This window comes from Triturus cristatus, chromosome 7 (assembly GCF_964204655.1).
Source record: "Triturus cristatus chromosome 7, aTriCri1.1, whole genome shotgun sequence".
Lineage (NCBI taxonomy): Eukaryota > Metazoa > Chordata > Amphibia > Caudata > Salamandridae > Triturus > Triturus cristatus.
In genome coordinates, this window is record NC_140590.1 from 821,323,443 (window position 1) to 821,350,723 (window position 27,281).

The 27,281-nt window shown below is 43.8% G+C and overlaps 1 protein-coding gene across 1 annotated transcript in view; it reads left to right on the forward strand.

The window, feature by feature from the left end:
* The window catches only part of PDGFRB (platelet derived growth factor receptor beta), a 213,585-nt gene that overhangs the window by 75,431 nt on the left and 110,873 nt on the right, over nt 1-27,281 (forward strand). The window contains exon 2 of the mRNA XM_085617731.1: nt 9,292-9,382. The gene's annotated coding sequence lies outside the window, so the exon portion shown is untranslated. The remainder of the gene's footprint in view (nt 1-9,291; nt 9,383-27,281) is intronic.

Genomic DNA, 27,281 nt, shown 5'->3' on the forward strand with positions numbered 1-27,281 from the left:
CAGTGGTCCATCCTTCATTCAAGTAAAAAACTTCAAAGATAATTGCAGAAAAGAATCCTTCACTTTAGACTGGCATCCCTGCCATCCATCTCACATTACAATAAGTTGTGCCAGCAGTAGTAGAACTTCCTTCTCCATACAAACTGCAAAATCTTGTGCCTCCCCCACCACCCCCACCGTCACCCCCTTTCTGTAAAGCACAACAACCAGCTAGTCAGTAAAGCAGTAGTAACCTGCACTTCCCCAGTAGACAAACAGATAATTCAAGATTGCACTACTAAAGAATCAGAACAAATATCCCACACAAGGATGATGGACAAGGCCATATGTTCATCTATCCTAAACTCCCATTCAGTTCATAAAACTCATAAGGGTTGTAGAAAAAGAGAAAGCCTCTGCTCATTACACACAACATCCAAACACTTCCTGTTACTGGCTACACACACAACCCCCACCTTTCCAGCTATTCACATGCATGGCTGCATGTGATACAATAATAAAACCACTCTCTCTGTTCATCATACAACACCAAAACACTTTCCACATAGGCCACACTACAAACCCACACCCTTACAATCAATAGAGTTGCATGGCATCCTTCTACTAGGAGTGCTAGCATCTTGTCAGGGGTATGAATGCTATAAATATTCAAATGTAATACATTAGAATACACCTGAGTGAGCATTTTGGCATGGCATAAGTCAAACAAAGTAAAGAAAAACACAGTCTAGATAATCAAATCAACAAGCAAAAGAACAATCCAAATAAACCAAAAGCTATAATTATAGGAAACCGGAGCCCGGGTTCACAAAGTACTTCTGTAGTGATAATTTACCAATTATCACTTAGTAACAGGGAAGCGGGATAAACAAGAAATACTTCCTGACATGGGCATTTATCTATGGAAAGATCCCTAACTGAAAGTAAAAAAAACTGACCCAGCCAAATTCAGAGTGAGAAAGACCCAGATGACCATACAGGCATGTTTCCGGAACAGTAAGTAGCTGAAACAGATCACTGAAGCAAACTAACCTGGTGGAATCTTTTACATTTTGACATTACCTAACACTACTCAGGAGCATGAAGGATTGGAATGTTTGGTTGGGCGAGTTTGGGTTCACCGAAAAACCTAGTGTTTATACACATTTAATCTCCATAGTTTATGACCTTCAGATAGGTTCCCAACGTCAGAAAAAGCTTTTTAAAGACCCTTCTGTGAGCAGAAATCGGCATAAGTGCCCTGGAACCCACAGCCACAGCGGGGCTACTTGTAAGCACGCTCTCTGAGTAACTTGTGAACTATCAACTTTCACCAAAACATACATGTACAAAGCCCACCCAACCCCTCGAATCTACCCCATCACTGCAGTAGACCCCGGCGTGCCACTGACTTTCCTTTAACTTTGCCTTTGACTCGTAGTGTTACACGTGTGACCCTGTTCAGGAGGCCTCAGGGCACACAGGGGGTGCTGGGCCCCAACCATGCTCTTCGAGGTCAGTTACCACTGGTGTTCTGGGATCCGTCCTACTGTGGTTCTGCAAACTGGGCCAAGGATACCTTTTTCCACACTTGAATCACAGGGTAAGGAGCTCGCGGAGGCTTAGATGTCTCTGTGAGGTAGTGTTGGGCGCCTGAGCTCCGCATCCAACTGAAGACCAACTATTACAATGAAGTAATGTCCATCCCATTGCCAGCTTCTTGAGTCAAAGAAAGGAGGAAGAGTAAGACAGGAAAATAGTGACACAGGGAAAAGGAAAGGATGAGAAGACAGCAAGTGTACAGTAGCCGAAGAAGGAGGCATGGTGGGGAATATTCAGCAGGCAGCCTCGGTTTTCAGGCACCCATGCATTCAGCAGCGCTGGCAGCAGACTCTTCAGAAACACAACCACGTCTCCACTTATTTATTTTACAAATTACTGCTGCTCTCAGCCGCGGGTTTACCTCTCTCTCTGGCTCTTTGAGCATGTGCCATGCTCTTCCTCTGTACACTGGGGACTCTGTTTTGCAGCATCAGACGAGGTCACAGCTACCACCGCCTCTGAATTTAAGGCTTCTTTCTATCCCAAAATGCTAAAGCCACACATGCAACAGTTGGTCTCATTGCTGTGGCCCCCTTCACTGAAAGGGCACCTCCCCTTACCCACACTCCTCCCTCTGAAATAACCTTTCATCCACAACGATGCTTCTCAGCACAGCACCTATGGAAGCGGTGCCTTGAGCCTATTAGTTGCAATACACTGCAGGTAGGTACATTAATGATTGCTTCTGGGTCACCTTTAAACTCGCACGGAAACACTGGAGTACTCTCTCCTTCTCCTGGGAACTAGCCAATGCATCTCTAGCCCTCTGGGCAGTTCAGGGCTTGGGTTTTAAACACTCCCGAACCTCTCTCTTGTAAAAACAAGTGGACAACACAAGCGCCTCATTGATTTAGTGGATTGGAAAAATAACCTGGAGCTTGACTTCCCCATGCCCACTTTACTCTGATCACCATGTGTGTTCATGGCCTGGAGCTTGTTTCATTGTTGTGCTAAGTGAAACATTCTCAGTGTCCTCCCAAGAACTCCATTTGCCCTTGGCCTGGTGTGGCATACCCCTGAATCTTGGCATATATCCAGGTACAAGCATATTGGTGAGCAACCTTAAAGTCCTCTGCTTGAATTCCAGCAAAGCAGCTGCCTTACAACAGAATTGGTTTTTTTCACACAACAGTGATTTTCCATTTACTTGGATTTAGAGAAGGTAGACTTCAATAGAGGATATACGGATCGGAATTAAAACCGGATTAAATGGTTCTTTTATTGCATAGATTTTCAAGCTATCAGCCCTGAAGAAGTCGTGAGCCACTCCCTCATATGACGAAACACGTGTTGGCAGGCTAAAAAAAGGAATGAAAATGTCAATGAGCCGAAAATAAAAAGAAATATATTCAAATGCTATTTGTTAATCCTCATATGTGTACTGATTACTGCTTGTTGCTAAAAATGTTGTGATGGTCTTCACTGTGGCTTGACTACTTGCGTTTTTAACAAGCATTGTCATAGCCAATAGGTCTCGCTTTTGGGACATTATAAGTATTTAGTTATGCAACTGTTGCATTAAACACTTATAAGGTCCCAAAGGCGAGACCTATTGGCTATGCCAATGCTTGTTTTCTTTCTAATCGCGGCACCGGTGCTTTACTTTTAACATTAAAAGTAAAGCGCGGGTGCCGCAGCTATAGCAAAAGTAAAGGAATAGATGTTTGTTTCTATTTCTTTACTTTTGCTCTAATCGCGGCACCGGCGCTTTACTTTTAAAATTAAAAGTAAAGCGCAGGTGCTTTTAATGTTAAAAGTAAAGCACCGGCCGGCCACAGCTTGCAGTGCATGTGCGCGAGTGGTGCGCGCGCAGCAGTAATCACGCCATATGGCGCCTCTGCTGAAGCGCGCACACGCGCACATGCACTGCAAGCTGTAGCCAGCGGTAGCATTTTTTAAAGCCCTTACTAAAGTCTCTCCGAGCAGCGCATGCACGCTGACTCAGAGAGACCTAAAAACTGCTAGCACCCATCTCTCAGAAGAAAGAGCTTGTACATCTATTCTCTTTATCCCTTATGAAGCTGCTCAGGGTTTTCGATAAACATTCTCATAACTGCTCCTTTCATGTGCTTATACGCATTGCTCTGATCTGCACCCACTTTTAAAATGGCTTCTCTGACACCCACAGGCAACATACCCAAAGCAAATTCTTACCTTAAGAGGGCTAGGCCCACTTGCTCGGTGTCATTGTTCCTGCTACAATGGGACCTCCATTTGATATGGCTCCTCTTTACTGCTTATTATTACCCTCCTTCGTTGCCCGCTTACACCTGTTTATTGTATTACTTTCCTTTTCTCACTCAATGTTCGATATTGCATTTATGTCCTCCCTTACATCGTATTGTAAAGCGCTCTGATATCCTTCGGGATCTTGTTTGCGCTATATAAAACTTTATAAATAAATAAATAAAAACGTCTCTAATACAGCATCCCAATTTCCCTCTGAAACCAGGTGAGTTTTGCAAGCTGATTCAAATAGACTGAATCTCGCCAGAGCATTACAACCTTATTGTAAATAAGAAATATCATCTTACAGATATTGGGGTGAGAGGTTCAGTTATGATCCAGACCAACCTTATTGCAAATGATGCCATTGGAGTGGATTCTCTGAGACTGTAGTTCTACTTACTTCAGCCTCATTACGCCTCGCCTCAGACAGCACATGCGCTGTCGCTTCATAGACATTTCTTAACTAAAAGGGGGCTTGGAGCCCACCAATTGCTTACCATTCGTTGGCTTCATTATCACTCTTATTTGCTGCCTCCTGATTGATCAATGCATGCCGTTTAACTTTCTCTTCCATTTGTTTCTCCCCTCTGGGGAGCATGGACCAAGTACTGATTGCTTCTTTTTTTATTCGTTTTCTTCTACTGCTTGTGCTGGAATTATGAAACTTTTTTTATCAGTGTGCAGCTCTTTGTCAATAAGGTACCCTGCAAACTATCACCCCTCGCATAAAGCAGTGCTGCTTTGCACACCTTTTACTAAATCTTGGCATTTACTACGTAAAGTTCAATTTAACAATATACATAACTACCTGGATAATATCAATCTCACACTAAAGACTATGCCTCTGTCATCAGATATGTAACATTTAAAATCAACTTGTTCACAATTTAGAATTCGTCACAAACATAAGCTTTAAGTGGGAGACATGTGACATGTGTGATGTATGCATTTATGCTGATATCCAATGATGGGAATAACATCTCTTCGTGGTTTGATTTGAGAAGTCACGTCATTAGCGGATCGCTTAGGTCGTTATAATCCTGTTACTGGGAGACAGACTGGGAGAACAGAAATACTGGTTCTATCTTATCACACGACCCAGCAGTCCCCCAAAGCATGAGACACACTTCCCCTCCGAGCTGCCCCTTTTATCCAGCGGCCTGTGTCTAGTCACTGATTAGCTGTGTGTTTACAGGACAATAAATGCACCCTGAGCTGATGCTCGGCAAAGCTGAGGCCCTCCCGGTGTCTGCAGCTCCCTGGCCCACATCTCGGGCCTGCACTCAATACGGGAAACTGTGCTTGTTTGCCAACAAGCTGCGAGCACGGTAGCATCTCCGTCTAAGTAGTGGCCCGACATGTTAGCACCAGAGCGTAACAAAGGCGGGGGCAATGGTCACCATTCAGCGTCTTCCCCTGGGGGTCGTGCTCTTATCTATTATCAGGGCCACTGGGATTATGCAGCAGAAGTGGGCCAAATTGTGTGGCAGGGTTGAGTAAATTATGCGACAAGAAAAGACAAAATATGCGGCATAATGTGACACATTTTATAATAGTATTACTTCATTTTATTTTTCATTTTTAAACTTGGTAACACTTGTTTGGGCATTGGTTGCACCCCATTATTACCAATGTAACATCCAAATTTAGCAATAAGCAGCAGGAAGTTGACTGTTCCAGCTTTTCAAAAGGCCTTCCACCACGCGGCAACACGTGTGGCTGCATTTTTAGTAACTTGTCCTTATCTGTAACCTGCATGCTGACTAGCCCTTTTGCTTCGGTTGTTACACGTACCTCTTATTTAGTCTGTAAGCACTATTTTCTTTAAATAGTTTCACCTACTATAGGCACAACATGCTTTCCTGCAACATTCAGCACGCCATGCATGCTTTCACTTTCCAAGCAGCCGGGGAAAATAGCAGCCGCCTCTTTGAAATGCAATAGGTCTTGGATTTACAAGAGTTAGAGCTATTGGCATTGTAAATGACAATGCCTTTTATTTATGGGTGAATTATCAAAACAGATAAATAAAGGGGATTGTCATTTACAATGCCAATAGCTTAAACTCTCACAAATGCAAGACCTAATGCATTGCAAATGCTTGTTGAAAAGGTGTAATTGATAAAGGGTGATATTCATTAACTTTGCTTCAGGACAAAAACAATGTGCATGAACCCACTCCTTGGCACGTAAGACAGAAGCTTAAAATCGCTGTGTGCTGCCAGAGGGGTGCAGAAACAGACTCAGCTGTCGCTTGAACAAAATTCTGTATTTCTAGGAGGAAGCCTTGTGACGATAGGCCTGAAAAATAACTGAAAACCCAGACGGTCGGATAACGGAAATAAATGTGGTGACATGGGTCCTGATTTTGACTCATCTGTGTGTCACTGGTCACTTTAAAATATAATAGTGAGAGGGCGTGGCTTGACGCCAAACGAAGATGGCCGCTTCCTGAAGCGGCTCGGGAATAATGCAGTTTTTCTCGGCGGACCCTTTCCCTGCAGCTGCGCCTCGTTGAGGATTTACGAGACACAAACCATGCAGGCATCGTTTGCTGTTTTTACTTAATGCCGGTGAGCCCGCTATCATCTTATAATTACGGCCGGCGCGTTCTCCTCATGAAACGTACCTGACATTTTGTTCTCATCTGCTCATCCTGCCTTCCCCTTACCGATATGCCGGTTTAACTAAACAGTGGGGAGAAATGCTCAGCTGCAATCAGTAAAAGGTACTGAAGTGGACATAAAACATATCAATTTGAATTGTGAGTCAAAGGCAAACCCAACATATGTATTTTGAGTAGAGTGGTTGCTTGGAAAGAGAAACTGTTATTTGCGGATGGAAATTTGAAGCAGTGGGAAACATTGACTTGGTCCACCTCGGGCATATTCAAAGTAAAGTGACTTTTTCCAGTCTAATGGATTAAGCCTTTATCTGTTTGGACATTCATTATCAATAAGTGAATATTGCTGGAGACCAGATATGCTGTTACTTTTTGCTGTTTTGTACTCACCCTGCTTTCTCTCCAATGGCATACCAGTTTTCTTAAGTTAAACTTTCTCGCTCTAGCAATCTTTTTCTTCAGTCCATTCTCTTGCATATGTTCACTGGATGAAATTCTTCTGTGCCAGAATTTTTTCTCTGTACAGTGCGATGTTTTTGAAATGTAAGCAATGGATGCTATTGATGATGCACCGCAGTGTTGTTTGACAGAGCAGAAATTATGGTATTGATGTTCTAGAAATCCTGCCAACGCACTTTTTTAGGTCTCGCCTACGCAGTGCCCATGCAATGCCTAGGAGACCTTTAGCCGTCGTGCAGCTCTTTTTCAAAGCACATACTTGTGCTTGTAGCGGCATACGCCTTACGGGAGTGTGCGCAGCGGCGCACCTCAAGCACGAGTATGTGCTTTGAAAAAGAGCACACTGCGCGCGCCTGCATACACGCACAAACCGCATTGCTTTTAAATATCAGCCTTATATCTCCATTGTTTTAAAATATCAGTACCACTCCCGGGCATGAAATATCAGCATTAGTGAATGTGTTTTTAAATATCCGCATTGCTTACAAATATCAGCCTTAGTTATTAACTTGTGCACGGGCCATTAACTCTGTAGTTCGCGCACTCTGTCATTTTTCTTTTTTTGTATTCTCCCACAGGGAAAGGTAGCATTAGTTGTGTGCTTCGAAATTTAAGCATTAGTCATTCACTTGTGCACGCATTTTCTTTTACTGGGACAAGCACGCGTATGGCGTGCACGGCTCTGTTATTTATTTTATTTTTTTAACTAGTCATTCACGAACGCAACACTCCCAGGCAAGAAATTTCAGCATTAGTGAATGTGCTTTAACATTTCCGCATTGCTTACAAATATTAGCCTTATATTGCACCTTTCCCATCCCACGACCACCTCTCTGAGTTGCTGCTCCCCATTCCCCCACCCCTCCCAGCCAGCCATGATCAGTGTCTGTTGATTTTGTCTAGTTTGACAGAAGCTAAAACAAGCATTGGCATAGTTAAGAGGTCTCGCCTTTGGGACCTTATAAGTGTTTAGCCATGCAACAGTTGATGCTGTTGTACCAATGATATTGTGCTGCATAACTAAATACTTATAAGGTCTCTAAGGCGAGACCTATTGGCTATGCCAACGCTCGTGTATTTTATGGGGAGAACGAAGTCTTCACGTCGAGTCAAAAGTTCACTCATACCTCTTTTATCTTTGGCAGACCATAATCCTTACTCTATTCTTTTATTGAATATGGGGAATTCTGAAAATATGGCGTCATCTTCTGTCACTGAACCTTTTGTATCCTAATCCAATACTCCGCTACCCACCAACAGCCCTACACCTAAAATGACCACTTCATCTATCTCATTGTCTGGTAAACGCCTCCCTCACCTTCTGCATCTCCTCCATCGGATACTTTGGCAGTACTTTTGGAAGAAATAAGATCTCTTCGACCTTACATGGAGGAAACAAATACTAGACTTCAAGCTTTGGATGATAAGTGGTCTATTATGGAAACTAGAGTTATGCAGATTGAACACCAAGTAAATTCTGTTCAAGCTGTGACGAATCAGGGTCCTGCAATGAAAGCCGAACTTGCGCAGCTCAAAAAGCACGTAAAAAATTTGGAAAACCGCAACAGATGTAATAACTTGCGCATTTATGGTTTAGCAGAAGGTTTGGAAGGTTCCGATGCTATTTCCTTCTTCAAATCCTTCATTCCACAGGTCCTTGGCTTGCCCAGTTCTCCTGTTTTAAACATCCAAAGAGCACACCGCCTGGGTCATCCTCGAACCATGACATCTTCTTCAACCAAGGCTCGAGGAGTTATTTCATACTTCCTGGAATATACTGATTTATTGAAAATTTTACAAACAGCCAAACTCAAAGGTCATATTTCATGGCAAGGTTCCAATCGTTGTCTTTGCGCAAGACTACGCTAAAGACACAGTGGAACGCAGAAAGAAATTCCTAGATATGTGAACGGCATTACGCTCTATCAATGCCAGGTTTGGCCTTTTTCACCCCTGTTTATTCAAAGTCACTTATAAGAATAAAACAACCAACTATGAAGATACTTCTCTTTTACAACAATTTTTGGATCAGTGTAGAGAAGAAGACATGGAAGTCTCCAGATATGCTGCTGTTTAATTTCATGCTGTTGTTGTTCTCAAAATGCTATGTCGGTCAAGCTCTGTTGTCTGTTGTAAAGTGACTTATGATATCAAGACTATGATCTACCAAGATCCTGTATTGCTACAATCCAGTTTTTCCAAGACAATATGGAAAAAGAAGACTCGGACTTGTTCCAACATGTTACTATTTGTTCTCATGTTGTCATTTATTCAATATGTTTTGTTGTTTGCAGCAATGTTGTTTTCTATTTGTTCATTCAAGTTTTTCATTTCTCATATATTGCATATTGTTTTATGTTATACTCACCTTGTTGTATTCTTTTTTCTTCTTTTATTAGGTGCGGTATTGCCTGTTTTTTCGTGTTCCCTGTTTCATCGCTGGTCCGCTTCGATCATATCCTTCCTCCCTGATCCGCCCTGAGTTGCTCGGTTAGTTGTGCCATTTTCCTTGTGTGGCTTCTCCACCCCCATCTTGTTCATGTTTTTGTTTTATGTCATTGGTCACGATGTTAATGGATTTCATAATATTCGTTTGTTGTCTGTGGTCTTTCTTATTTTTTACCTTCTCTACTCTTCTTACTTTTTTCAATTACCTCTTCCTCTTTCCTATTCTGTTTCCTATCCTACTTTTACCTACCTATATTTTTCCTTATCAACTATTCATACTTCTTACCTTTATTCTTTCTTTCTGCATAATCACTTATTTCCTATTTTATGCTCCTTACTCTAGTTATCGTAATATTGTAAATTGTATACGGTTTATTATCATATATTGAGTATTCTTAAACTTTAATCGACGTATTATTTTTACATTGAAGCTATATTTCATTGTTTATTTGTAGATGACTTTGAGAGTTGTTTCATGGAATGTTAAAGGCTTGGGTTCTCCTATAAAACGACAATGGGTACTTTCTCACTTATCTAGCTTAAAATTTTATATAGCGTTCCTACAAGAAGTTCATGTTTTAGAAAAAGAAACAACTAAGCTCAAAAGACAATGGGTTGGTTACATTTTTGCTTCACCAGGTACAGGTAACCGTAATGGTGTGGTTATTTTATGTCATAAACGCCTTAACTTGAAAGTCCTTTCACAAGATTCTGATGATGCAGGTAGATGGGTTTCTCTGTCACTGTTGTTAAATAATATTCCCTTGAGCCGTCTTAATTTATATGCACCTACTGCTCCTCATATTACTTTTTGGCCCACAATATTATCTAAATTGATGCCTTTTCATGATGATTACCTATTGGTTGGTGGGGATTGTAATTTAGACATAGATCCTATAATAGACCGCAACTCCCGTTCTAGATTCACTCCCTCTCCTATGCATTCTCAATTCACATCCACTATCCAACAAAGATCTCTAGTAGATGCCTGGCGATGATGTAATCCCACAATCCGAGAATATACTTTCTTTACTCCAGTACATTCCTCTCAGTCTCATTTAGATTACCTATTCACCTCAAAAGCACTTGCACAACATATTATTCATTCAGCTATTGGCTCAATATTAATTTCAGATCATGCTCCTGTTTCTTTAGATCTTGACCTTCTTCCTCCTATCCAAGGTACTCGTAGATGGAGATTCAATAATTCCCTTTTGTTGGATTCTAACTTTACTCAACAATTTAGTGCTTTTATCACCACCTTTTTCAATGAAAATGAAACTCCTAAAATGTCTCCACAGATTATCTGGGATACCTTTAAGGCAGCTTCTAGGGACTTTATTATCTCCTTCGTATCCCAAAGGAAAAAAATCCTCTCTACATTCTTTGTAAACACTTACAACACGTATCAAACAATTAGAACATTCCTTTTTCCAGACTGGCTCCAAATCATGTTTAGATCAATTAATCAAAGCAAAATTTGAATTTAATAAATCAACAACAGATAATACCATCTCGTTTTTGCTTAAATCCTCAGCTAAATACTACGGGGGTCAAAACAAGGACCCATCTCTCTAATTAATCTGGATTTCAACATTTTTGCAAAGATTTTAGCTTCCCGTAAACTCTGTAGGGACTCTTTAGCAGCTATATCTCTAGATGCTGAGAAAGCTTTTGACAGAGTAGGCTGGCCCTATATTTTTTCCACTCTATCCTGGTTTGGTTTTGGTCACAAGTTTATAAACTATGTTTCTTTACTTTACTCATCTCCTGTCTCCTCTATCTTGGCTAATGGTCTTGTATCTCCTTCTTTTCCTTTACATCGTGGGGTAAGACAGGGCTGTCCTCTTTCTCCCCTTCTTTTTATATTAGCTCTTGAACCCTATTTGATTAAGATCCGTTCAAACCCTAATATAATTGGTTTTAAATACAGCTCTAACCAATTAAAACTTTCTGTTTACATGGATGATATTCTGCTTTTTCTATCACAACCTCAATCTTCTTTGCCATCCTTTTTGTCGGAAGTTCAATCTTTTGCTGAAGTCTCTGACTATAAACTTAACTCTGACAAATGCAAGATTCTTCCATTAAATACTTTATGTTTTTCTGCAGATTATCTTTCTTCTGGCTTTCGTTGGAATTCAGATACAATAAAATATCTAGGTTCATGGTTTAAATCCTCCATTTAAGAATCTGTTGCAATGAACTTAAAAGAGTTACAAATACAATTAAAAATGCTACATCCAGGTGGAATCCCTTATTTTTATCCTGGTGGGGCCGTCTTGACACAATAAAAATTATGTTAGTCCCTATAATACTCTTTTATATTTCCAATCTTCCTGTAAACATTCCTAACTTTCAATTTAAAACAATTTATTCTATATTATCGAAATTTCTGTGGAACAATAAGAAGTCTCGTATGTCTTTATTTAAACTTAAAAGAACAAAACAATTAGGAGGTGTTAACTTCCCAGGTTTTCAAACTTATCATAATGCATTTTTTCTTAAGCAAACTTCTCTTTTATTTCAAGAAGATAATGAAGATTTATTATCACCTTTGTGGACCGTTATTGAGAAGCAATTTCTTCATCCTTTCTCCTTCCAATAGTCCTTATCTTTTACTCAACGTCTTTCCTCTCTTTCTCTTCCTATTTTTAATAATAGTTGTAGACCTATTCAACCATTATGTGTTGGTCACCTTCCTCCTAAGGATCGTTTTATGCAATCTTCTTTATGGTATAATAAGCTTATTAAAATTAATCATAGAGTTATTTTTTGGAAAGAGTGGCATACTAAGGGACTTCATTGGGTTCATCAACTTTTCCAGGATGGTACATGCATATCTTTCTCAGTTGCCCATACACGTTTTCTCTATCTAATTCCTGTTTATCTAAATTTACATCTCTAACTGCATTGATCCAGTCAACATACAATAGTTTATCATCAGATATTCCATCTTCCTGCTCTTCTTCCAACATTCTTCCGCTCTTGTCTCTTTCTCCATCTGCATCTCAAATGTATAAACATCTTTCATCCTCTCCAGTGATTCGCGATAAAACCGATATAGAACTTTTATGGGAATCTGATCTCAAAATTTCTCTTACTATTTCTACTTGGAATAAAATCTGGCTTAACATTAGATAATCCTCTAGAGCTGCCAATACCACCCAAACACTATTTTATATATACTATAGATTATTATTTACTCCTATCTCTTTACATAAAATAAACCCTACTCTTTCGCCTTCCTGTTGGTCTTGTAATACTGCCTCTGCTGACCTATATCACATGTTATTCACATGTCCCCTGATCAACTCCAGGTCTCTGCCCAAACACGCCCATGAAATACACTTACTTATCGAGGAACACCATCTAGAGATCCTGTTTCTTACAGAAACATGGCTTGCGCCTGATTCAGACGCCGATATAGTACAGGCACTACCCCACGGATTCCTGATTCAACACCTGAACCGTCCCATGGGCAGGGGAGGAGGAATTGCCGTTATCTTTAAAGAGTCTCTCTCTTGCCGATTCCTTGACAGCCCCCTGACGGACTGTGAAAATACACACTTCACTATCCAAATGTCCCCCTGTATTTCCCTCTCAGGAGTCCTCATTTACCGTCCACCAGGAGCCATGGGGCAATTCCACAATTCACTTCTGGAATGCTCCTTGGCCATGGCCAGTACACGGCCCAATCTCCTAATTTTAGGGGACCTCAATGTCCACTTTGACAATAGTAAAGACGAAATAGCCACAGAACTGATTTTAGACCTGGCAGCCCATCAACTCCACTTACAAAACGATCTTCCCACACATAATCGTGGACACCTGCTTGATCCCATCTTTTGCAACTTTCCTGACCTTGTGGTGGGAACACCGATCCCTGTACCATGGTCCGACCATCTGTCATCCCTTTTAGTTGGCGAATTCAGTCCACTCTTCCTTCCACCCAAGCACCGAGCAGACCTTCCCGTCCATGGGCGAAACTTGACATCGACAAATGGAAACAAGCACTAGAGGACATTAGGCCACATCCCGAAATGAACCCTTACTTAGCAGATGTGGAGTTCACGTCCTGGATTGCTAAATCTTTAGATACAGTCCTTCCCAAAAAACTGCATCGGAAACTTAGGAAACAAGCCACCTCCCCGTGGTTCACCCATGAGGTACGCCTCTTAAAGAAAATTTGTAAGAGAGCGGAAAGAGTATGGAGGAAAGATTTCGATCCCAATAGCAAAAATGACTACAAACGGACTATCCTCAATTACAAAAAGGCTCTAAAAAACGCTCAAATATCCTTTTTTAATGAAAAAATTAGTGAGGCATCCTGTTCGTCCAGAGAAACGTTCCAAATTGTGAAAAAACTTTTAAAGACCCCAGTACCATCTGTCACGCATAATCTCTCGGACAATCATTGTAATGAGTTAGCCACGTTCTTTGACCTGAAAATACAACATATCCTTCAACACCTGCCCCCTCTTCTCCCTGTGGACCCCCCTCCTCTTCACTCGCCGCAGTGCCAGAACAGGGATACAGAACTAATCAGGTTTTTTTCCATCAGTGAGGCAACCTTAGGTCCCATCCTTCAATCCCTCAAAAGCGGGTCCCCGCATGACCCAGCGCCAGTCAGACATCTAAAACAGGTCGCCCCTACCATCCTAGCACCAATGGTGAACCTGATAAACTCTTCTATAGTAAGTGGAACGGTTCCCGCAAGCTGGAAGAAGGCTGTGGTAAAAGCCTTAATCAAAAAACCCAACCTTGACCCTGGCAATCTGGCCAACTTCAGGCCGATTTCTCTTCTCCCTGGCATTAGCAAGATGGCTGAAAAATTCATCAATGGTCAGCTATCAAACTATTTGGAATCCAACGATTTGTTAAAAACATCACAGACTGGCTTCTGTCCGGGCCAGGGCACGGAAAAAGCGATGGTGGCGGTTGTCGAAGAGGCTAGGAAGATCATTGATGCAGGAGGATCAGTGGCAGTGATCCTTCTGGATCTCAGCGCGGCATTCGACACCGTCAACCACATCATCCTGGCACAGCGGCTTGAAAACCTTGGTATTTCAGGGCCGGCCCTCTCTTGGCTCAAATCTTATCTCCACAATCGCTCTTTCCAGGTGGCGGAAGGCGACTTTATCTCCAGGGAGACCCCTATACGTTGCGGAGTGCCTCAGGGCTCGTCATTGAGCCCGACGCTCTTCAACGTGTATATGTCGCCCCTGGAAAAAATTGTCGTCCCGTATGGTATTAAACTCCTGACCTACGCGGACGACACTCAGCTGGTTGTCTCCCTCAGTCGGCCAGATAATCTCACCATCGACCTGCACTCCTGCCTGGGGGACATAGTCAGCTGGATGAACGCCTCCCATCTAAAACTCAATGGGGATAAAACGGAGATAATGGTGATGGGCAATCAGTCCCACTTCCGACCGGAGTCTCTATGGCCCCCGGGCATGGGTCCTCCCCCAACCCCCAAAACTGACATCAAAAGCTTGGGGATTTGGTTGGACCATAACCTGACCCTAAACACCCAGGCAAGGAAAACGGCTGGAACCTGCTTTGGCTTATTACGTACCACCCGCAAGATCCTCCACATGCTTCCTTTCCAGTCAAGAAAGCTACTCCTACAGGGCCTCATCCTGTCCAGACTGGACTACGGAAATGCCCTATATCTCGGTGCACCAAAAAAAGTCACAGCCAGGCTGCAGGTGGTGCAAAATGCTGCCGCTCGGATTCTCACGGGCACAAAAAACCGCTGCTCTGCCAAACCGGCGATCAGAGCACTCCACTGGCTGCCCGTGGAGCAAAGGGTGCAGTTCAAGGCCCTGTGCCTAACCCATAAAATCCTTCATGGAAAAGCCCCGCCTATCCTTAAAGACCTCGTGGTCCCTCATACCACGACTAGAACCCTCCGATCCTCTAATGCCCACCTTACCCAAATACCCAGGATTAAGAAAGCACGCTCCGGAGGCCGGCGGTTTTCCTATCAGGCGTCCAAGATGTGGAATGCCCTTCCACTGGACCTCCGTGTCCAACCCAACCGTCTGCCCTTTCGAAAGTCTTTAAAGACTTGGCTGTTCCCTTAACCACCTTCACGCTTCCGCCTGATCTATCCAGATTTTCTGTCAGCGCTGGGACGCTCTCGGGCAGCCATGCGCTTTAAAAATCCCATTCCATTCCATTCATAATTTTTGGTTGCTAGTCTGGAATCAGATAAATACGATTTTTCATACACAGATTCCCTTCACTTTTGTTAACATATTTTTAGGTAGTCAATCTTTGGCATGGGAATCGTATCCAATCAATCAATCAATTTATATAGCGCGCTACTCACCCGCTAGGGTCTCAAGGCGCTAGGGGGGAGGGGCCGTTACTGCTCGAAAAGCCAGGTCTTGAGTTGCTTCCTGAAGGAGAGATGGTCCTGGGTCAGCCGTAGGTGGATGGGGATGGAGTTCCATGTCTTGGCCGCCAGGTAGGAGAAGGATCTTCCTCCGGCGGTGGCTCTACGAATGCGTGGTACGATGGCGAGGGCGAGGCTGGTCGATCGCAGCTGGCGATCGACCAGCCTCGCCCAAATACTTTTCATATTGTAGATTTACTCCTGGCAGTTGCTTTTCAGTAAATTACTAGAGCATGGAAAAACACTGCTAATATTTCCTACAAAGCTTGGTGGTATGGAGTTTGTTATAATCATAGGTTGGATAGAGCTTATGTCCATCCCATATCTTTGCTATAAAATGAAAAGGCTTATGGTCACCTATCCCTTTTCTAGATGCTTCTGCAAATGTAACACAATCCCACAACCCTCGCATTAAATAAGTCCCTAAACCTCCATAATTGTTTTTTTTTCTTTTTTGATTGTTATTTATTCTTCTATGTTTATGTATTATTCTGCTTAATTATGTTTTTCACAGCTTAGTTTAATATTTATATAAGTGGTTATGCTAAGGATAAGATTTTATAAATACCAGTTTTCTTCCCTCCCCCTTTTCTTCTTTTTAAATTAATTAACAAGTTATATAGTTTAAGATTGCATCTTTCTACTCTTTGTACTTATTATATTACCTTATATTATCTCAATAAAATTTCCTTTTCAAACTAAAAAAAAAAGTATACAATAGTGTCAGACACTATCTTTCATCCAGGTCGCTCTACCATTGCACCCTAATCCTGCCCCCATCATTTCACTGCAGTGATGTAGACAAAGCTGTTGGTACATCTCAAGCCCGACTTCTGCAACCACCCTTTTTTAGGTCTCACCTATAGACAAATTGTAGCTGTCTATTAGCGAAGACCTATTCTGAAAAATACCAAAACTTACAGTGTGCTATGGGCCCGCCCATTGTTTACCATAGGTTGGTTTTCTTGGCACTCTCATTCGCTTGCTTCCTAGTTGATGGGTTTCCTTTCTGTTCTTGTGTTTGCCTCTCCCTGGAGCATGGCTTTTTTACCATCGCTTTGAATGAATGAGATGTATCCTTTCACTGCTTACATTCAGTGAACTACTTTTATCTTTTGCTTATAACACTTCATGGGATTTCTTGCTCTTTCCCCCTCTAACCAACCATAGCCACTTTCTCCATGTTACCCACCACTGCACTCTAGCTGGTCGTCATTTTTGTTTTGATTTTTCAACACCCAGCCCTACCGCAAAGCTCCTTCAACCCTGCAGGCTCCTATTGGTCCGTCAACCGACTCCCCCAAACCTCCATTGCTGGGTCCAGAAGATGCAGTTTGCAGCAAGGCTGACCATTTCCTACAACAGGCTTTCACACATATTTTATTCCTGTTTATATTTACCACTTCGAGATGAGGTCCACAATATTGGAATGCTAAATTTAAAAAAAATCCACCCACATCATGCCGTCTGCATGCATTTTAGTGGTGATGTTTGTGCACATATATGCCATCACTCTTGGCCCCCGTAGCGCCATGATGCATAGACGCACAACCTTGAGGAGACATGCATGCATGCACTTCATCAAACTTTTTTATTTCTTTTTTGCCAATCCTTTCAGCATCCCCAAACAAGTATTTTGTTTTTTGCTGATGTGAAACGGCATGGACAAAAAGACTTGGCAAATCCAAGTAGTCTGCATTGGCAAATCCAAAAGGCAAGAATTATTGGCTTTGCCAATGCTTGTTATTCCATTGTTCTGGCCCACGTGTTGGTCTGTTAAACGGAGCTCACTCATGACCTTGGTGCTCTCTGCTATTCTAGTGGGAGTCACACACAGCTCTGTAAAGGCACCTCAGCTCTGGCTCTTGAAGAACATTTCATGTCCTAAAGTTGCGATCCACGCACATACAACAGCTCTTCGCCTGTCCTTCAATACTGACCCGGCACACTCTTCCTTTCCATTATTATGGTTCAAAGTGCCCTGCCAGTTATCTGATTCTGCTATTGTAATATCGTGACTCTCACATACAGCTCAGTCAAAGCATCTCAGATCTTGACCTTTGCCACTGCCGGTCACTCACTTGCATGCTAGACTGAAGAATCCAAGTGAATGACGCGCATGGCCCGGACACGTATCGCAAAATGATGCCCGCCCCCCATGCACAGTGCGAAGAGGGGTCCCTGAGAACCCCATATCTTACATATATTTCCTGGCCTATACGGAATGGGACCCTCATGAAGGGTTGGAGGTCCACCTGGAGTGCTGGTGGCTCCCTGTGCCGCTGGGGCTGATGGGATTGTGTTACTCCCCTCTATGGCCTTGTAAAACCGGTCAGCGTGCCCGAGATGGAGAGTCTTGGCTTGGTTGTAGTATCTCTGACTAAACCATTCGGTGGGGCTTCTGAGTGGGGAGACCTCCAGGCCGGTGCACGCTACACTCAGTGAGGCCCCTATAAACGGACACAAATCACCTGGTGATGACGTCTCCAGGAAGAACACCGTTCTGTAGATGAGGACTCCAGATCTGGTACAAAACTCCAGCTGCAGCTTTACTCCGGCAGAAGCCCCTGGAGTTGGCTGCACTACTTCACACAAGGCCTCGCCGGTGATAAGGTTGCCGGAGACGTGGCACAGACTCCTTTTCTGCCGGTTGTGCTTGTCCATGTGCAGCCCTACTCTCCTCTCCCTTCAGCTGCCAACCCTCACCCCTGTTCTCATTAAAGACCCAGTCCAGGGCGGGAGAAGATGGTGTAAAGGAAAATGATGACGACCCCCTGCAGAGTGGGAAGAGGGCCTCCTTAGACTCCCATATCTCACAGGCAGTCATTGGTCACGGGCTAAATAGGGATCCCCTGAGGAGTTGAGGGAGGGGGGGGGAGGCCTGGAGGGTTGGGGGGCCCGCCTGCAGCACATGGTGTAAGGACACTTAAGTAAAGGCTGTGGTGGGAATTTGTTTGTACTCGCGTGGGTGTGAGAAATGAATTGACAAATTTTCACATTTCCTCTCCCACTTCCGGCCCCTAAATCCCCTTGGATGCAATAAATAAACGGGTTCAGAATTTGTTCCCACAGATGCCTTCGGTCTACATCAGAATCGACGCTTCTGACGCCCCCGCTCGCCCCTGTGGACCCTTCCAGTAGATTCAGAGAGAGGCTCTGTCTGAGCCGGGAGAATGGCGCGTGGGGCCACTGGTTCTGACCCTTGGGGGGGACAGCGGAGGGGGTTTATTAATAGGACTGGCTCCCCTCCAAACAGATGTTTTATTTTATATTAAGCGTACACGAAGTGTAGTTCCCATCCATCTGGTTCCCACGGGGTCTCCTGGGCTTTTCGAGGGGCTGGGGGGGAGGGGGGGAGCGGGGTGGTATGACTGCTTCTCTGCCCGTAGGCTCAAAATAGCATCCCGCAGCCCACGCAAAGCATCCACAAAGGTGTACACTCACCCAACACGTGGTGCTTAACCAATTGTGCACGTGATTCTGCCCTGGAAACAAGAAGCTTCATGCATGATGCCTATTTTAACATGCCTACGGCTGTGCACTGACAATCTCTCTCATTCAATGGCATTTTCCCTTCAGTGAGTACCCCGTACAAAGTCGAGAGTCCTTACCGGCACGCGCGAGACAGGCTAGGGATCTGTGGGAGATGCTCTATCTCACGCCGGGTTATTCCAAGCTCATCGCTAAGAGGTCGTTAATTATTTTAAAGCCCGTGCGTCTGGGCGCTGCCGACGTGAAACATCACTTTATATTTCCGAATGTTTAAGAAACTCACTCACAAGAATGACTCCTGGTTTAGGGCACACGCCTTAGATTTCGAAAGATGCTCCCACCGGAAGGATGTGCTCTTTGCTGGAATCACTTCCACGTGGGCAGGCGTCCTGGGACCGCAGAGAGGCTCTGCCCGTGGGAATGTTATTATAAGGCTAACGGCCTCTTTGCAAGAATGATGCTATCAGTAGAATCGCCTCGAAGCAGGCAGGGCTGCTCTAACGAAAGACAGACAGGGCCCGGGGGAGTGTGGGTGACTGCTGAGGAGGGAAGGGTCCTGGGGTCGCGCGCGTGCTCTTCCCAGCTGCGAGGAAAGCTCGACTCTCCCTGAACTTGCGGGAGTCTCTGTTCACCTATCTCGCCTATGCTGCTTTATATTACCCAAACATCACAGCAATAGGACCGTTATCTCAAAATGCCCCAAACAATACAATTAAAAATCCCCAGGGAGAATTAAGATTATGACAAATCCAAATACATGCAAATTCGTGAAATTATAAAATAGTTGATATCATTCATTTCCAGCTCTACCTTTGCCTGGAAATGTAATTTTTAGGGAAATGGCAATCCTGGGCCGTAAGGAGCTAGTGAGCTCCGGTGACGTAGTATCCCACATGAGTAACGTTTCGCATGTATCCCATGTTGTCACGTTTAGCTGACAACCTGAAGCATGCAGGGCTTGAAGCCCCGCGTTTCTTTTAGTGCACTCACCACACAGAAACCTGGAGTTTGGAATCCTGGAGCCTGGAAAGTGGGCCGGGGCTGGGTGTACCCAACCCGATGACCTCGAAGTGTCAGACTCAAAAAGCTGGCAAGATGGCTCTGTGGATAAAACACCACCACTGACAGGGTAATACTGACTATGGAAAGGGTCATGCAGAGCACGTGACCACCCTGTTGCCTGAAAATCGATTAGGAATGACTTTGCCAAACCACTGTTGACTTTTCACCAGGAGAGAGTTGTGGCAAGGCTGGCGTAGTACCCAGGGCTTTAAGTGGGATTAAAACACTGGGGGGGAGAGTGTCCTCAAAGAGGCGTGGCCGATGTAATTAAGGGCGGGGCTTAAAACACATAAGCTAAAAATCTGTGCTCAGCATAGTGTGCCGCCTGCCCGGTATTTTGCTGCTTCTGCCTTTGCATCCAGATGCACAGTACAACAAGGAACATCGCAGGGCTCGGTATCTAACGTGCTCCCCTCGCAATGAACTCTACATCTTTTAAATGATCAACATAAAAGCTCTGCGTCTTTTAAATGTACATAATAAATGAATACCATGCCGTAGTGCATCAGGAGATTGTACCCCAAATACAGCTTGGAGATGCGCTATGAAAAGTTGCCTTGTAATGTAATGATATTTACCTATGTGCTTCTTTTTGAAATCATCATGAACACGCTGCATGTTGACTTACCTAAACAAAATGTATATTATCATTTTCATGCAATTTCTTTTTGTGTCAACCCTATTCTTCCGTATTGATGGCCACAAATATTCACATATATTTCTCAGTCTGTTATTAGTCATTATTTTTATAAATTGTACAACTCGCGCATGCAGAGCCTTGCTCTCGTCCCTTCTCTAGCCTCTTCAATGGTAGTTTCAGTGTTTCCACGCACAAAAACGATTCCGTAGGGAACTTTCTTGTTAGTTGAAGTAACTATGTTTCGTCTTTGTAAAAACGTTGGGGCTTATTTACAAGCCCCTTGCGCCACCAGTACGTCACTTTTCCCATGTTAAAAATGACAGAAAAGTGGCGCAAGAGGCTGGTAAATAAGCCCAGTAATTTTTTGTCATTGAAATGAGTACAGTTATGTAAACGCGTTATTAACAAGAGGTAAACCGAGCAAAGACAGCTCTTATATCAGTGAAACAAGTAAAAGCCAAAATGTCCGTTCTATATTCGTTTCTTCTTCTTTAATTCACTCTTGTACATATGTTTCTCTTATTCCTGTACAAGTTCTTCATGCTAATGCCATCAAGCCAAGCCAACACGTGTTTCGTCCTCAAGGCTATCCGCCCAGGACTTCATCAGGGCCAAATACTAAGATCGATATCAAGCCGATAAAAAGGTACAGTCTTCAATGTCCTTAAGAGAGGTGTAGACAAGCTCCTTCACGTATGGCAATTATTGAAGTCAAATATTAGGTATCCTTGATGTAAATTAATATATGGCAGCCAAATATCCTTGTTCTGCATTGACACGGTCCGCGAAAGTCGACATGTAAACGCGCTCTGCATTTATATTTATTCCCCAGTCATTTCACGATTTGCACAAACGCGTTCCCGGTTGTTGCAACTGAAATAAACCTCTCGTCACTTTATCAGCACTTATTTTGGAGCACTGCGTATTTTGGAGCATTGCGTATTTTGGAGCACTGCGTATTTTGGAGCGCTGCCTGTTCTCTATTTTCATGTTGATACCGGGAAGCAGTGGGCAGAGCTTCAGACGGGCACTGTCAGCTTTTTATATTAAGAACCCTGAGGGTGAGGACACAAATGCAGAGTCCAACAGGGACCCGTCTGAGCACCTGCTTTTTAGAACTGCAAGAACAGCACCACTTAAAGCCCTGGTTATTGTACCAACTATCCCAGCCCTGCCCTATCTGAGTCCCTGGCATGTTTGAGCATCTGTCTATTGGCAAGCCCTCCTCTGCTGCTCTCTTCTGAATTATCTTGCTCTGCTACAAGACCGGAAGTGGGAGCGGACCCAGCTGTTTGAGCAGCGTCCAGCATCCAGTCACCACAGCAGCCGTCCTGAGCAGGCTCGTGGCCCCCTCTCCAGAGCCCGCCCCGCCCATTCCTGTCAGGCACGGGCAGCAGGCCAGCATTCTTCCCCATCAGACGGGTTTGACTTCTCAATCTCTGGACCCCGGATGTTACGCTTCGTCATGCCCTCGGCCGTGCCACGGGCCTGGCCTGCTGCCACGAGCTGATCCTGGAAGCAATGGCTGTATCTTCCAAGGAAACAGCTGTTCCTGGGTTCAGCTCGCCACTCCTTTCCTTCTGCTCAGTAATCTGCTGCAGAGGTGTCATATTACCGGAAACTTTCAAAATTGACATAAACCAGTGTACTATCGTGTGTTCTATATGTAAATCAGAATCACTGACACATTAAAAATGACCGTCAGCATTTGGAGTGACGCATCAGAATTTCCAATGACCAATCACAGTTTCCAATGGCCTACTAGATATCGTACTGCCCAATGGCCCAATGGCAATTTCCGGAACAGAATTAAAATACCCAATGACAAATGATTGGTACGTTATCTTTAAATTTGATATTACCTTGCTGTTCCCAGGTAATCCTTCTGTATTCAGAATTCTGACTAATCAAGTGGAATTTTGACTCTCCCCTTTAAGGTCTTTAGTGGATAGGTTTTCTCAAACGTACTAAACAGAACTTGCAGATTTTCCCCATAATTTTCACTTGTTGTTCCAAGGACAAGGTCTCATCGAGTACAAAGCCGGGGTTTGGTACAAGTGTGTTTTTTGTTGTTGACACAGTTTGCCTAAATACTCTCACTGGATTGGTTTCCCAGAATTGCCTCCAGTGTCTGGATTACACCATAATGGCCCATCTGGTGTTTACTCCAACATAAGGAAAAATAACCGTTCCTAGTGTTCAACTTCGTTTTATCTAGTTTAGAAAGACTGGAGTCCACGAGCGGGCTTTCTGCTACTGCCATGAAAGTCACCCTGAATTAGGAACTCTGTAAATGCTACCTTACTTCTAAGGGATGAACCATTTAAGGTTTTAAAAAATGTTTCCCCTACAAAGGTTCTTTTTTTTGTTATGATTACTATAGAGCGCAAAAAATAGTGCCCATTTGCTACGGGACGAAAGAGCTGCACGGAGACATAGTGAAAGTCATCAGTACACTATCAAACAAGCATTGTTCTGTTATGTATGTGGCATTTGCATGGCACTAAGCTTGCTGTGTGGAATCAAAGGCAAGCATACAGTCCATGAGTGATGAGAGGTAGGCTTTATTGGATTGTAGCTGCGATGCGATCTGGTGTTTCTGGCACAGCAATGAGGCGCAGCATAAATCTTGGTGGTTAAGAACAACAGTCCAAAAAACAGAACATTAATCTCAAAGGGTCATAAAATTATACTCTCATGTTTTTAAACATATTTGCCCTCATAGAGGGGTTCAAAGCTGTTAACATCCTTTGCTCGGGGTGTTAATTACTCAGCCCACAATTGTGGTCACCAAGCTGAAGGCAAAAGAGCGTGACGATGGGGAAAGGGAGTTTAACAAAAGTTAACATCTGGCAGACTGTGGCCAATAGGAATCTTAGCAGCCTTCCAAAACCCCGCCCCTTACAAGCAGACAGACAAGCCGGCTCTGGCTCATGTCTCTTCCTCATCCTTTTACTCTGCTTAGAATGCTGACGCTCCTGAGGGCCAGTGTTCCATCCCTAAGACCGACCCTGGTCCATGAAATCCTGAAAGCGTACCGTTGACCAGCGCTTTGTTGTTCTCTAGCTGGGCTTACGCTACAGAACTTCTCTGCACACCTACGAGGTCCAGTAGTTGGTTGGTGGGTTTCGGTTCCGAGATGTCCCATCACTACCTCGAGTAGTATTGATCGAAAAGATCACAAAAATGGAGCTTCAACTTAGCTTTCGAGACAACACGCAGCACGTGGTGGCGAAGAGAAAAGGATGGCTAAAAACGAAGCGGTTTCATGTGACTAGAAACTTATTTATGCTTTTTCAAGGCAATCAAGCCAAAATGAATTTACTGCGCAAAGACAAACTACCTGTGGTTTCCATATCTGTTGTCAGAGAGGAGAGCTGCCTTTTGTGTCTGGGGTGTATGCACTGTAAAAAAATACCCACAGTTTTCAAGGTAACAAAATGTGTAAGTAGTGCAAGGGTGCAAGCTCATCAGTTACTAATACCCATACATCATAGTCTAGATCAAACTGCGTATAGCCTTATAACTTAGAATACCTACGTATTAGCAGAATAACACGTCCAAACTGTGTAATTGGTGTTGAGCTTTTGAGGGTTAAAAGTCACAATTGTGCAGAATTTATAGTCTACAAATCCTACAACCCCTATCACCCCCTACACTGTTAGTGTTTAGTTTCGTACAATGCGATGAGTGTCAGTATCGAATGTTTTTAATTGCTGTCAGAAAACCATAGCGCAGGAGCCATGCAGAAAACTGGTCTGTTGTGAAAAGGTCTGTCCCCCTTTTGTGTGGGTGGCAGTGAGCAGACATATCTATTCCATATTTAGCTCCAAATCATAGTGAACCCCAGTGTTTGATCTTGGGCTTCAAGTTTGTTTTACGTTTGTTCCGGCTGGCAGCTCAGCTCAGCATCATGTGATTCTGAGCAGTAGCTCACTTAATCAGGCTGCATCTTATGCCTGTCAGGTAGACATTGGTGGTCTTTAGAGTATTGGGTTGGCTTCTAGTGACTCTGAGGTAGAGCTGGGTTTCATCAGCCCTGGTGATGTGTAACATTGCCTTCTGCAACTTTGTGAAGTCTTTTCAAACCTTTGCCAGTTTCACAAAAAGCAGGCACATGCGGAAATTCCTTTACACTGGTTTAGGCTCTATTAATTCCACAAATACTGTGTTACAATTGTTGTGCAAAATTGCCAAAATTATGTAATTACGCCATATAGTTTCATCAAAACTTTAGCACTGGAGGTTTCTCCTCACACCACTTGCTCGTGGTGTGGGGTACAACTATCCACAAAGTGGGAGGAGCTCTTAAGAAGTTGGAATGTGGGAGATGGTCCTATGTTGAACAGAAGGTGTGGGTGTGAGGGACAGAGTCCAAAGTGAAACAGGATATAAATAAACCTATCTCTTGGTGGAGCCAGACAATTCTTATTTTGTGTCCCCAAGGTATAGGGTGGTGTGAGGAGGAACCCTTTGATGAAGTATGCCACCCTAGGGTGGGTGAGGGTTTTGCCCTTAACAAATTAATATGGTCATCTTTACAGTCATATAGAAATTACACAGGCATTTTGGATATAACAGACCGTTTATTTCATTGACTATGAGCATTTTTGTGATTGGGGTACATTCAAAATTACACGTAATGCAGATGATAGCACAAAAGAAGGATATAGATAAAACATATGTGGAGTAAGATGAATAAGTGCCCAAGATGGCACGAAGGCGTGCAGAGGGAGGCATTGTTAAGGAAGATGAAGGATAGCTTCTCAAACTTCCCACTAGTGACAGATTCCCAAACTGCTAACCATACCAGCATCTTACACTGCTTGCCAGTCCATGTTTAGAAGCTTCATTGTGCTTCAGTGAGGCCGCTTCATTATGTCCATCAGTGCCAACTTCTCCTCTGCTTTTCCCTGCTTGAGTTTCCATGCTGCCTAGTAGCCCCACCGCTTCACATGGTACACCCGCACATGCTTCTCACACATCCCACACATTTCTGACTGTGCTCTCCAGTCTGAGCTCCACACAGCGGCCACAAATGGAAAACTCTAATACTGCATAGCAGTGCTTACTCTTGTATCTACCCACTACTGCAAGCTTCTTACACCAAGGACCATTGAGGACTTATCACACTGCTCAACCCAGCAAGCTTACATTTCCTAATCTCTCTGTGTGTGGGGGTCATTACTTGTTTGTTTCTGTCTTTCACAGCAAGGTAAAGCCTGGTGATGAGGGACAGAAGAAGTACTTCACATCATCCACACTAGTTAGCGTGGGCGGTGTAATGCCCACTTCTAGCAGCTCCTACTCCGTCGGACCATGGGAGGAGGCTTTCCGTCAATGGAGCTAACGGAGGCTCAGTCAACACAAAGCTGATGGTCCTCCCAACACTAAACCATATTCACCAAACTATAAATCACCCCCTTACTGCTGTCCCTGAGAAAGAGAACAAACCAGAAGGAAGGGGCCTGTGTTTTGTGTCGGGTACAACCAGGCGTGCGAGCATGCACACACTAAGCTCCTTGTTGCATAGCCAACTAAAAGTTGTACCCACAGTGTGTTTTTTCTTGTAACTGCACGGCATGTGATGGGATACGCACTGTCTTTAGTTCACTTCATGGTAGTCTTTGAATGGCACTTACTAATGATTAGACACCATTGAACTGCACTGGGTTTTAAATGTCTGTAGTAAAATCAATACCCTGTGTGGCTGACCAGAAGAATGACCATTGTACGTCTCTTATCTCCAGATAGACGTGGATTTAATAAAGGCGAGTCTGGTGGAGTCGTTTGCGGCTTACTGGGGTATTGGCCAATAAACGTGATCCAGATGCTTGCTGTCACTAGAGTGTCCAAGAAAGCAAAACAACAAACAATATCTGTAAGGGGAAAGAGCTGTGGTGGACAGCAGCAGCGCAGTAAAACATGCCTTGTAAGGACAAACATTTCGCAAGTTCATGACCAGCACACTTAACAATAAGCAGGTCCCACAGGACATTCTCTGACCACATCCCACGCGGGCCTCATCCCACTCGGCCTCATATCATCCATTCCTCGTGAGTCACTCTGGGGCCTGACTGCTCTGGGCCCCAATGAGCCCCTTTTCCTTCCCTGCCTCGGGGTGGGGCTTCCAGCCTCTGTTTCTTGTAAAGGATAAAGTACCCCTCTTGTGGATGCTTTTACCTCCTCCCAGAATGGTCACAGGGCTGTTGTGCTGGTCCAGGACAGGAGACCATGAATTCTGTGGAGCAGATGGTAGTTACTGGAGAACTGTGAGTGGTGTACCGACTGTTGTTGCCAGTCTAGTTAGAGGATACAGATATAAGCTGTGGGACCTCTTA